At 56.4% G+C, this 12,796-nt stretch overlaps 1 protein-coding gene across 1 annotated transcript in view; it reads right to left on the reverse strand.

The window, feature by feature from the left end:
* Window positions 1–12,796, reverse strand: part of astn1 (astrotactin 1) — a 3,287,998-nt gene that overhangs the window by 756,704 nt on the left and 2,518,498 nt on the right. The window lies entirely within an intron of this gene.

Consider the following 12,796-nt stretch of genomic DNA (forward strand, 5'->3'; position numbering starts at 1 on the left):
CCCAAACATCAACACGCTCCCCCTTCCCCCAAACATCACCACGCTCCACCCTTCCCCAAACATCACCACACTCCCCCTTCCCCAAACATCACCACTCCCCTTCCCCAAACATCACCACACTCCCCCCTTCCCCAAACATCACCACACTCCCCCTTCCCCAAACATCCCCACACTCCCCGTTCACCAAACATCACCACACTACCCCCTTCCCCAAACATCAACACACTCCCACTTTCCCAAACATCACCACACTCCACCCTTCCCCAAACATCACCACACTACCCCCCTTCCCCAAACATCACCACACTCCACCCTTCCCCAAACATCACCACACTACCCCCTTCCCAAACATCACCACACTACCCCCTTCCCCAAACATCACCACACTCCCCCTTCCCAAACATCCCCACACTCCCCGTTCACCAAACATCACCACACTACCCCCTTCCCCAAACATCACCACACTCCACCCTTCCCCAAACATCACCACACTACCCCCTTCCCCAAACATCACCACGCTCCCCCTTCCCCAAACATCACCACACTCCCCTTCCCCAAACATCACCACACTCCCCCTTCCCCAAACATCACCACACTCCCCCCTTCCCCAAACATCACCACACTACCCCCTTCCCCAAACATCACCACACCCCCCGTTCACCAAACATCACCACACTCCCCATCCCCAAACATCACCACACTCCCCATTCCCCAAACATCACCACGCTCCCCCCTTCCTCAAACATCACCGCACTCCCCCTTCCCCAAACATCACCACACTCAGCCTTCCCCAAACAACACCACACTCCCCCTTCCCCAAACATCACCGCACTCCCCCTTCCCCAAACATCACCACACTCCCCTTTCCCCAAACATCACCACACTCCCCCTTCCCCAAACATCACCTCACTCCCCCTTCCCCAAACATCACCACACTCCCCCTTCCCCAAACATCACCGCACTCCCCCTTCCCCAAATATCACCACACTCCCCATCCCCAAACAACTCCACACGCCCCCTTCTCCAAACATCACCGCATTCCCCTTCTCCAAACATCACCACACTCCACGCTTCCCAAAACATCACCGCACTCCCCTTTCCCAAACATCACCACACTCCCACTTCCCCAAACATCACCGCACTAACCCTTCCCCAAACATCACCGCGCTCCCCCTTCCCCAAACAGCACCACACTCCCCTTCCCCAAACATCACCACACTCCACCCTTCCCCAAACATCACCACACTCCCCCTTTCCCCAAACATCACCACACTCCCCCTTCCCCAAACATCACCACACTCCCCCTCCCCCAAACATCACCACACTCCCCTTTCCACAAACATCACCACAATCCCCCTTCCCCAAACATCACCACACTCCCCTTTCCCCAAACATCACCACACTCCCCCTTCGCCAAACACCTCCACACTCCCCCTTCCCCAAACATCACCACACTCCCCCTTCGCCAAACACCTCCACACTCCCCCTTCCCCAAACATCACCACACTCCCCCTTCCCCAAACATCACCACACTCCCCCTTCCCCAAATATCACCACACTCCCCCCTTCCCCAAACATCACCACTCCCCCTTCCCCAAACATCACCACACTCCCCCTTCCCCAATCATCAACACACTCCCCCTTCCCCAAACATCACCACACTCCCCTTCCCCAAACATCACCACACTCCCCCTTCCCCAAACATCACCTCACTCCCCCCTTCCCCAAACATCAACACACTCCCGCCTTCCACAAACATCACCACAATCCACCTTCCCCAAACATCACCACACTCCCCCTTCCCCAAACATCACCACACTCACCCTTCCCCAAACATCACCACACTCCCCATCCCCAAACAACTCCACACGCCCCCCTTCTCCAAACATCACCGCACTCCCCTTTCCCAAACATCACCACACTCCCACTTCCCCAAACATCACCGCACTAACCCTTCCCCAAACATCACCGCGCTCCCCCTTCCCCAAACATCACCACACTCCCCCTTCCCCAAACATCACCACACTCCACCCTTCCCCCAAACATCACCACACTCCCCCCTTCCCCAAACATCACCACACTCCCCCTTTCCCAAACATCACCACACTCCACCCTTCCCCAAACATCACCACACTCCCCCCTTCCCCAAACATCACCACACTACCCCTTCCCCAAACCTCACCGCAACCCCCCTTCCCCAAACATCACCACGCTCCCCCTTTCCCAAACATCAACACGCCCCCCTTCCCCAAACATCACCACGCTCCACCCTTCCCCAAACATCACCACACTCCCCTTCCCCAAACATCACCACTCCCCCTTCCCCAAACATCACCACACTCCCCCCTTCCCCAAACATCACCACACTCCCCCTTCCCCAAACATCCCCACACTCCCCGTTCACCAAACATCACCACACTACCCCCCTTCCCCAAACATCAACACACTCCCACTTTCCCAAACATCACCACACTCCACCCTTCCCCAAACATCACCACACTACCCCCCTTCCCCAAACATCACCCACACTCCACCCTTCCCCAAACATCACCACACTACCCCTTCCCCAAACATCACCACACTACCACCCTTCCCCAAACATCACCACACTCCCCCTTCCCAAACATCCCCACACTCCCCGTTCACCAAACATCACCACACTACCCCCTTCCCCAAACATCACCACACTCCCCCTTCCCCAAACATCACCACACTCCCCCTTTCCCCAAACATCACCACACTCCCGCTTCCCCAAACATCAACACACTCCCCCTTCCCCAAACATCACCACACTCCCCCTTCACCAAACATCACCTCACTCCCCCTTCCACAAACATCAACACACTCCCCCCTTCCCCAAACATCACCACACTCCCCCCTTCCCCAAACATCACCACACTCCCCCTTCCCCAAACATCACCACACTCCCCCTTCCCCAAATATCACCACACTCCCCCTCCCCCAAACATCACCACACTCCCCTTTCCCCAAACATCACCAACAATCCCCCTTCCCCAAACATCACCACCTTCCCCCTTCCCCAAACATCACCACACTCCCCCCTTCCCCAAACATCACCACACTCCCCCTTCCCCAAACATCACCACACTCCCCCTTCCCCAAACATCACCACACTCCCCTTTCCCCAAACATCACCACACTCCCACTTCCCCAAACATCACCACACTCCCCCTTCCCCAAACACCTCCACACTCCCCCTTCCCCAAACATCACCACACTCCCCCTTCCCCAAACATCACCACACTCCCCCTTCCCCAAATATCACCACACTACCCCCTTCCCCAAACATGACCACTCCCCCTTCCCCAAACATCACCACATTCCCACTTCCCCAAACATCACCACACACCCCCTTCCCCAAACATCACCTCACTCCCCTTCCGCAAACATCAACACACTCCCCCTTCCACAACCATCACCACACTCCACCTTCCCCAAACATCACCACACTCACACTTCCCCAAACATCACCACACTCCCCCCTTCCCCAAACATCACCACGCTCCCCCTTCCCCAAACATCACCACACTCCCCCTTCCCCAAACATCACCACACTCCCCCTTCCCCAAACATCACCACACTCCCCATCCCCAAACAACTCCACACGCCCCCTTCTCCAAACATCACCGCACTCCCCCCTTCTCCAAACATCACCACACTCCACGCTTCCCCCAACATCACCACACTCCCCTTTCCCAAACATCACCATACTCCCCCTTCCCCAAACATCACCGCACTACCCCTTCCCCAAACATCACCGCGCTCCCCCCTTCCCCAAACATCAACACACTCCCCCTTCCCCAAACATCAACACACTCCCCCTTCCCCAAACATCACCACACTCCCCCTTCCCCAAACATCACCACACTCCCCATTCCCAAACATCACCACACTCCCCATTCCCCAAACATCACCACACTCCCCCTTCCCCAAACATCACCACACTCCCCTTTCCCCAAACATCACCACACTCCCCATTCCCCAAACATCACCACACTCCCCCTTCCCCAAACATCACCACACTCCCCTTTCCCCAAACATCACCACAGCCCCACTTCCCCAAACATCACCACATTCCCCTTCCCCAAACATCACCACACTCCCCATTCCCCAAACATCACCACACTCCCCCTTCCCCAAACATCACCACACTCCCCCTTCCCCAAACACCTCCACACTCCCCCTTCCCCAAACATCACCACACTCCCCCTTCCCCAAACACCTCCACACTCCCCTTCCCCAAACCTCACCACACTCCCCCTTCCCCAAACATCACCACACTCCCCCTTCCCCAAACATCACCACACTCCCCCTTCCCCAAACATCACCACACTCCCCCTTCCCCAAACATCACCACACTCCCCCTTCCCCAAACATCACCACACTCCCCCTTCCCCACACATCACACACTCCCTCTTCCCCAAACATCACCACACTCCCCCTTCCCGAAATATCACCACACTCACCCTTCCCCAAACATCACCACACTCCCTCTTCCCCAAACATCACCACACTCCCCCTTCCCGAAACATCACCACACTCACCCTTCCCCAAACATCACCACACTGCCCCTTCCCCAAACAACACCACACTCCCCCTTCCCCAAACATCACCACACTCCCTCTTCCCCAAATATCACCACACTCCCCTTCCCCAAACATCACCACACTCCCCCTTTCCCCAAACATCACCACACTCCCCCTTTCCCCAAACATCACCACACTCCCCCTTCCCCAAACATCACCACACTCACCCTTCCCCAAACATCACCACACTCCCCCTTCCCCAAACATCACCACACTCCCCCTTCCCCAAACATCACCACTCCCCCTTCCCCAAACATCACCACACTCCCCCTTCCCCAAATATCAACACACACACCCTTCCCCAAACATCACCACACTCCCCCCTTCCCCAAACATCACCACACTCCCCCCTTCCCCAAACATCACCACAATCCCCTTCCCCAAACATCACCACACTCCCCCTTCCCCAAACATCACCACACTCACCCTTCCCCAAACATCACCACACTCCCCCTTCCCCAAACATCACCACACTCCCCCTTCCCCAAAGATCACCACACACTCCCCCTTCCCCAAACATCACCACACTCCCCCCTTCCCCAAACATCAAGACACTCCCCCCTTCCCCAAACATCACCACACTCCCCCTTCCCCAAACATCACCACACTCCCCCTTCCCAAACATCACCACACTCCCCTTTCCACAAACATCACCACACTCCCCCCTTCCCCAAACATCACCACACTCCCCCTTCCCCAAACATCAAGACACTCCCCCTTCCCCAAACATCACCACACTCCCCCTTCCCCAAACATCACCACACTCCCACTTCCCCAAACATCACCACACTCCCCCTTCCCCAAACATCACCACACTCCCCCTTCCCCTAACATCACCACACTCCCCATTCCCCAAACATCACCACACTCCCCCTTCCCCAAACATCACCACACTCCCCTTTCCCCAAACATCACCACAGCCCCCACTTCCCAAACATCACCACACTCCCCCTTCCCCAAACATCACCACACTCCCCCTTCCCCAAACATCACCACACTCCCCCTTCCCCAATCATCACCACACTCCCCCTTCCCCAAACATCACCACACACCCCCTTCCCCAAACATCACCACACTCCCTCTTCCCAAACATCACCACACTCCCCCTTCCTCAAACACCTCCACACTCCCCCTTCCCCAAACATCACCACACTCCCCCCTTCCCCAAACACCTCCACACTCCCCCTTCCTCAAACATCACCACACTCCCCCTTCCCCAAATATCACCACACTCCCCCCCTTCCCCAAACATCACCACACTCCCCCTTCCCCAAACATCACCACACTCCCCCTTCCCAAACATCACCACACTCCCCCTTCACCAATCATCACCACATACCCCCTTCCCCAAACATCACCACACTCCCTCTTCCCCAAACATCACCACACTCCCTCTTCCCCAAACATCAGCACACTCCCCCTTCCCCAAACATCACCACACTCCCCCTTCCCCAAACATCACCACACTCTCCCTTCCCCAAACATCACCACACTCCCACTTCCCCCAAACATCACCACACTCCCCCTTCCCCAAACATCACCACACTCCCCCTTCCCCAAACATCACCACACTCCCCATTCCCCAAACATCACCACACCTCCCCCTTCCCCAAACATCACCACACTCCCCCTTCCCCAAACATCACTACACTCCCCCTTCCCCACACATCACCACACTCCCTCTTCCCCAAACATCACCACACTCCCCCTTCCCGAAATATCACCACACTCACCCTTCCCCAAACATCACCACACTCCCTCTTCCCCAAACATCACCACACTCCCCCTTCCCGAAACATCACCACACTCACCCTTCCCCAAACATCACCACACTGCCCCTTCCCCAAACAACACCACTCTCCCCCTTCCCCAAACATCACCACACTCCCTCTTCCCCAAACATCACCACACTCCCCCTTCCCCAAACATCACCACACTCCCCCTTTCCCCAACATCACCACACTCCCCCCTTCCCAAACATCACCACACTACCCCCCTTCCCCAAACATCACCACGCTCCCCCTTCCCCAAACATCACCACACTCCCCCTTCCCCAAACATCACCACACTCCCCCTTCCCCAAAACATCAACACACTCCCCCCTTCCCCAAACATCACCACACTACCCCTTCCCCAAACATCACCACACTCCCCGTTCACCAAACATCACCACACTCCCCATCCCCAAACATCACCACACTCCCCATTCCCCAAACATCACCACGCTCCCCCCTTCCTCAAACATCACCCGCACTCCCCCTTCCCCAAACATCACCACACTCAGCCTTCCCCAAACATCACCACACTCCCCCTTCCCCAAACATCACCGCACTCCCCCTTCCCCAAACATCACCACACTCCCCTTTCCCCCAAACATCACCACACTCCCCCTTCCCCAAACATCACCTCACTCCCCCTTCCCCAAACATCACCACACTCCCCCCTTCCCCAAACATCACCGCACTCCCCCTTCCCCCAAATATCACCACACTCCCCATCCCCCAAACAACTCCACACGCCCCCTTCTCCAAACATCACCGCATTCCCCCTTCTCCAAACATCACCACACTCCACACTTCCCAAAACATCACCGCACTCCCCTTTCCCAAACATCACCACACTCCCACTTCCCCAAACATCACCGCACTAACCCTTCCCCCAAACATCACCGCGCTCCCCCCTTCCCCAAACAGCACCACACTCCCCTTCCCCAAACATCACCACACTCCACCCTTCCCCAAACATCACCACACTCCCCCTTTCCCCAAACATCACCACACTCCCCCTTCCCCAAACATCACCACACTCCCCCTCCCCCAAACATCACCACACTCCCCATTCCACAAACATCACCACAAATCCCCCTTCCCCAAACATCACCACACTCCCCTTTCCCCAAACATCACCACACTCCCCCTTCGCCAAACACCTCCACACTCCCCCTTCCCCAAACATCACCACACTCCCCCTTCGCCAAACACCTCCACACTCCCCCTTCCCCAAACATCACCACACTCCCCCTTCCCCCAAACATCACCACACTCCCCCCCTTCCCCAAATATCACCACACTCCCCCCTTCCCCAAACATCACCACTCCCCCTTCCCCAAACATCACCACACTCCCCCTTCCCCAATCATCAACACACTCCCCCTTCCCCAAACATCACCACACTCCCCCTTCCCCAAACATCACCACACTCCCCCTTCCCCAAACATCACCTCACTCCCCCCTTCCCCAAACATCAACACACTCCCCCTTCCACAAACAGCACCACAATCCACCTTCCCCAAACATCACCACACTCCCCCTTCCCCAAACATCACCACACTCACCCTTCCCCAAACATCACCACACTCCCCATCCCCAAACAACTCCACACGCCCCCTTCTCCAAACATCACCGCACTCCCCTTTCCCAAACATCACCACACTCCCACTTCCCCAAACATCACCGCACTAACCCTTCCCCAAACATCACCGCGCTCCCCCTTCCCCAAACATCACCACACTCCCCCTTCCCCAAACATCACCACACTCCACCCTTCCCCAAACATCACCACACTCCCCCCTTCCCCAAACATCACCACACTCCCCCTTTCCCAAACATCACCACACTCCACCCTTCCCCAAACATCACCACACTCCCCCCTTCCCCCAAACATCACCACACTACCCCTTCCCCAAACCTCACCGCAACCCCCCTTCCCCAAACATCACCACGCTCCCCCTTTCCCAAACATCAACACGCTCCCCCTTCCCCAAACATCACCCACGCTCCACCCTTCCCCAAACATCACCACACTCCCCTTCCCCAAACATCACCACTCCCCCTTCCCCAAACATCACCACACTCCCCCCTTCCCCAAACATCACCACACTCCCCCTTCCCCAAACATCCCCACACTCCCCGTTCACCAAACATCACCACACTACCCCCTTCCCCAAACATCAACACACTCCCACTTTCCCAAACATCACCACACTCCACCCTTCCCCAAACATCACCACACTACCCCCTTCCCCAAACATCACCACACTCCACCCTTCCCCAAACATCACCACACTACCCCCTTCCCCAAACATCACCACACTACCCCCTTCCCCAAACATCACCACACTCCCCCCTTCCCCAAACATCCCCACACTCCCCGTTCACAAACATCACCACACTACCCCCTTCCCCAAACATCACCACACTCCACCCTTCCCCAAACATCACCACACTACCCCTTCCCAAACATCACCACGCTCCCCCTTCCCCAAACATCACCACACTCCCCCTTCCCCAAACATCACCACCACTCCCCCTTCCCCAAACATCACCACACTCCCCCCTTCCCCAACATCACCACACTACCCCTTCCCCAAACATCACCACACTCCCCGTTCACCAAACATCACCACACTCCCCATCCCCAAACATCACCACACTCCCCATTCCCCAAACATCACCACGCTCCCCCTTCCTCAAACATCACCGCACTCCCCCTTCCCCCAAACATCACCACACTCAGCCTTCCCCAAACATCACCACACTCCCCCTTCCCCAAACATCACCGCACTCCCCCTTCCCCAAACATCACCACACTCCCCTTTCCCCAAACATCACCACACTCCCCCTTCCCCAAACATCACCCTCACTCCCCCTTCCCCAAACATCACCACACTCCCCCTTCCCCAAACATCACCGCACTCCCCCTTCCCCAAATATCACCACACTCCCCATCCCCAAACAACTCCACACGCCCCCCTTCTCCAAACATCACCGCATTCCCCTTCTCCAAACATCACCACACTCCACGCTTCCCAAAACATCACCGCACTCCCCTTTCCCAAACATCACCACACTCCCACTTCCCCAAACATCACCGCACTAACCCTTCCCCAAACATCACCGCGCTCCCCCTTCCCCAAACAGCACCACACTCCCCTTCCCCAAACATCACCACACTCCACCCTTCCCCAAACATCACCACACTCCCCCTTTCCCCAAACATCACCACACTCCCCCTTCCCCAAACATCACCACACTCCCCCTCCCCCAAACATCACCACACTCCCCCTTTCCACAAACACTCACCACAATCCCCCTTCCCCAAACATCACCACACTCCCCTTTCCCCAAACATCACCACACTCCCCCTTCCGCCAAACACCTCCACACTCCCCCCTTCCCCAAAACATCACCACACTCCCCCTTCGCCAAACACCTCCACACTCCCCCTTCCCAAACATCACCACACTCCCCCCTTCCCCAAACATCACCACACTCCCCCTTCCCCAAATATCACCACACTCCCCCCCCTTCCCCAAACATCACCACTCCCCCTTCCCCAAACATCACCACACTCCCCCTTCCCCAATCATCAACACACTCCCCCCTTCCCCAAACATCACCACACTCCCCCTTCCCCAAACATCACCACACTCCCCCTTCCCCAAACATCACCTCACTCCCCCTTCCCCAAACATCAACACACTCCCCCTTCCACAAACATCACCACAATCCACCTTCCCCAAACATCACCACACTCCCCCTTCCCCAAACATCACCACACTCACCCTTCCCCAAACATCACCACACTCCCCATCCCCAAACAACTCCACACGCCCCCTTCTCCAAACATCACCGCACTCCCCCTTTCCCAAACATCACCACACTCCCACTTCCCCAAACATCACCGCACTAACCCTTCCCCAAACATCACCGCGCTCCCCCTTCCCCAAACATCACCACACTCCCCCTTCCCCAAACATCACCACACTCCACCCTTCCCCAAACATCACCACACTCCCCCCTTCCCCAAACATCACCACACTCCCCCTTTCCCAAACATCACCACACTCCACCCTTCCCCAAACATCACCACACTCCCCCCTTCCCCAAACATCACCACACTACCCCTTCCCCAAACCTCACCGCAACCCCCCTTCCCCAAACATCACCACGCTCCCCCTTTCCCAAACATCAACACGCTCCCCCTTCCCCAAACATCACCACGCTCCACCCTTCCCCAAACATCACCACACTCCCCTTCCCCAAACATCACCACTCCCCCTTCCCCAAACATCACCACACTCCCCCCTTCCCCAAACATCACCACACTCCCCCTTCCCCAAACATCCCCACACTCCCCGTTCACCAAACATCACCACACTACCCCCTTCCCCAAACATCAACACACTCCCACTTTCCCAAACATCACCACACTCCACCCTTCCCCAAACATCACCACACTACCCCCTTCCCCAAACATCACCACACTCCACCCTTCCCCAAACATCACCACACTACCCCCTTCCCCAAACATCACCACACTACCCCCTTCCCCAAACATCACCACACTCCCCCTTCCCCAAACATCCCCACACTCCCCGTTCACCAAACATCACCACACTACCCCCTTCCCCAAACATCACCACACTCCACCCTTCCCCAAACATCACCACACTACCCCCTTCCCCAAACATCACCACGCTCCCCCTTCCCCAAACATCACCACACTCCCCCTTCCCCAAACATCACCACACTCCCCCTTCCCCAAACATCACCACACTCCCCCCTTCCCCAAACATCACCACACTCCCCGTTCACCAAACATCACCACACTCCCCATCCCCAAACATCACCACACTCCCCATTCCCCAAACATCACCACGCTCCCCCTTCCTCAAACATCACCGCACTCCCCCTTCCCCAAACATCACCACACTCAGCCTTCCCCAAACATCACCACACTCCCCCTTCCCCAAACATCACCGCACTCCCCCTTCCCCAAACATCACCACACTCCCCTTTCCCCAAACATCACCACACTCCCCCTTCCCCAAACATCACCTCACTCCCCCTTCCCCAAACATCACCACACTCCCCCTTCCCCAAACATCACCGCACTCCCCCTTCCCCAAACATCAACACACTCCCCTTCCCCAAACATCACCACACTCCCCCTTCCCCAAACATCACCACACTCCCCCTTTCCCAAACATCACCACACTCCCCCTTCCCAAAACATCACCACACTCCCCTTTCCCCAAACATCACCACACTCCCCCTTCCCCAAACATCAACACACTCCCCTTCCCCAAACATCACCACACTCCCCCTTCCCCAAACATCACCACACTCCCCCTTCGCCAAACATTAACACACTCCCCTTCCCCAAACATCAACACACTCCCCCTTCCCCAAACATCACCACACACACCCCTTCCCCAAACATCTACCAGGAAGGTCCCAGACTCAGTTCCCAGCTTCGGTGGAGTTAGCCGCTCTCAGCCATCATGCTACCAGTGGCTTCTGTGCACTGAATTAGGGAAGGGCACTCATGCCAGGATTCCTGCTCCTGACTTCTAACCGTCAACCCCTGTTGAAAGTGTGTGTGTGTTTGCGACTCAAGCAAGGATGGAATCAGGTGCAGCTGCGATGTCCCCACAGTAAAAAAGACTGTTGGCCACACTTGAATGATGGTGATTTGGCTGAGGTACTAGAACACAAATGTTGCCGATCGAACTATACCCGTTTGGGCAGGATCACAGCAGGTTATATTGGAAAATTCAACCTCTTCAAGTTTGCTGCCTTCTCACCGCCGCAGGCATGATTTACTTTCCATCATGCCCACTGGGACTATTTGCCGGCCTCTCTTTCCCTGTCTGTTGGGGGGATGGGGGCCAGGGTTCCCAGCGGTCTTCCCTTATTTAAGCCCCAGTTACTGCTACTTCCTGGGGCTAACCCATGTAAAGGCCACGACTTCCCCCAATGGAGGAAGTGGAGAACCTTGTGGTAGCCTTTCCTCCCTCCAGTCAGCCCCAAAGAATTAACTGCTGAAGGCTTCAGTCCTGGCTGAGGGCTTCAGTGGGAACTGTTCTACGGGGAGCTTCCCACCCTTTACAGTCTATTGCCACCTCTTCTGTTGCTGCAGCATGTCCCCTATGCAGCAACGACGGAGTTTCCTCATTCACACTGGCAGGGTCCCTCTTTGACAGCCAAGAGCCCATTATATGCAATGAGGCCCAACCTAGCAAAATGATTTGGGGGTCGGGGCGGGGAGGGGCTGATGGAAGTCCCAACCTGCCCAGAAGAGGAGAATACCTGCACCTGCACGCGTCCCCCACCGCCCCTCCACCCGACCCCAAGTGTCCAGCCTCACGCATTTTTTTTTGGTCCGTTGGCTTTCGGGCAAGGAAA

Source organism: Somniosus microcephalus, chromosome 3, assembly GCF_052327205.1.
Source record: "Somniosus microcephalus isolate GS21.2 chromosome 3, FLI_Smic_1.0, whole genome shotgun sequence".
NCBI classification, from domain to species: Eukaryota; Metazoa; Chordata; class Chondrichthyes; order Squaliformes; family Somniosidae; genus Somniosus; species Somniosus microcephalus.